The sequence below is a fragment of the Cajanus cajan genome, chromosome 11, assembly GCF_000230855.2.
Source record: "Cajanus cajan strain Asha chromosome 11, NIPB_CcT2T_4, whole genome shotgun sequence".
In the NCBI taxonomy this organism is placed as follows: Eukaryota; Viridiplantae; Streptophyta; class Magnoliopsida; order Fabales; family Fabaceae; genus Cajanus; species Cajanus cajan.
This window is the reverse complement of record NC_138527.1, coordinates 31,534,272-31,534,960: the sequence shown is the minus strand read 5'-3', so window position 1 is coordinate 31,534,960 and position 689 is coordinate 31,534,272. Positions and strand designations below refer to the sequence as shown.

Below are 689 nucleotides of genomic sequence, written 5' to 3'. Positions count from 1 at the left end.
CAATTTGTTGGGAAAGTATCTTGTTTTGAGCCAACACCGCATCTTGAGTACTCAACTCCAAAACTCCTCTCTTGGTTGAAGAACTTCTACCATGCTGGCTCCTGAAGTCTGTGGAAGCCATGGACTCAATGATTGTGATAGCTTCTTCAGCAGTTCTGAACATGACTGACCCTCCAAAAGAAGCGTCCAATATCATCTTGGTTTGAGGTTGTAGCCCATTACAGAAAGTTTGAACTTGAAGCTCCACCTCAAAACCATGATTCGGGCACCTCCTCAACAATGATTTGTACCTCTCCCATGCTTCACATAGTGGCTCATCAGCACCTTGAGCAAAAGTAGCAATAGCAGTTCTGGCTTCAGTGTTCTTAGATGGGGGAAAGAACCTGGCTAAGAATTTGGTCTCCACATCCCTCCAAGTTGTCAGGCTTTGGTTTGGCTGAGAATGAAGCCAAGCCTTAGCCTTACCATTCAGAGAAAATGGAAACAACCTCATGAAAAGTGCCTCTTCATCAGCCCCAGAAACTCCAACTGAACCACACAACTCATAGAAAGTGTAGAGATGAGTGTGTGGGTCTTCATGATCCAGGCCAGAAAATTGATGAGAACTGATAAGCTGTAGCAGTGCAGGCTTCATTTCTGCTAGTTTGTCGTTCATTGTAGGCCTCACAATGCTTGAGAACTCCCTCGGG

The 689-nt window shown here is 45.3% G+C and overlaps 1 non-coding gene across 1 annotated transcript; it reads left to right on the top strand.

Moving 5' to 3' along the window:
• The first annotated feature begins 251 nt into the window (after positions 1-251).
• LOC145953625 (small nucleolar RNA R71) lies at positions 252-357 on the top strand. Its single transcript, XR_014430908.1, has one exon. It is a non-coding gene; the product is annotated as a small nucleolar RNA R71 (small nucleolar RNA).
• Positions 358-689: the final 332 nt, after the last annotated feature.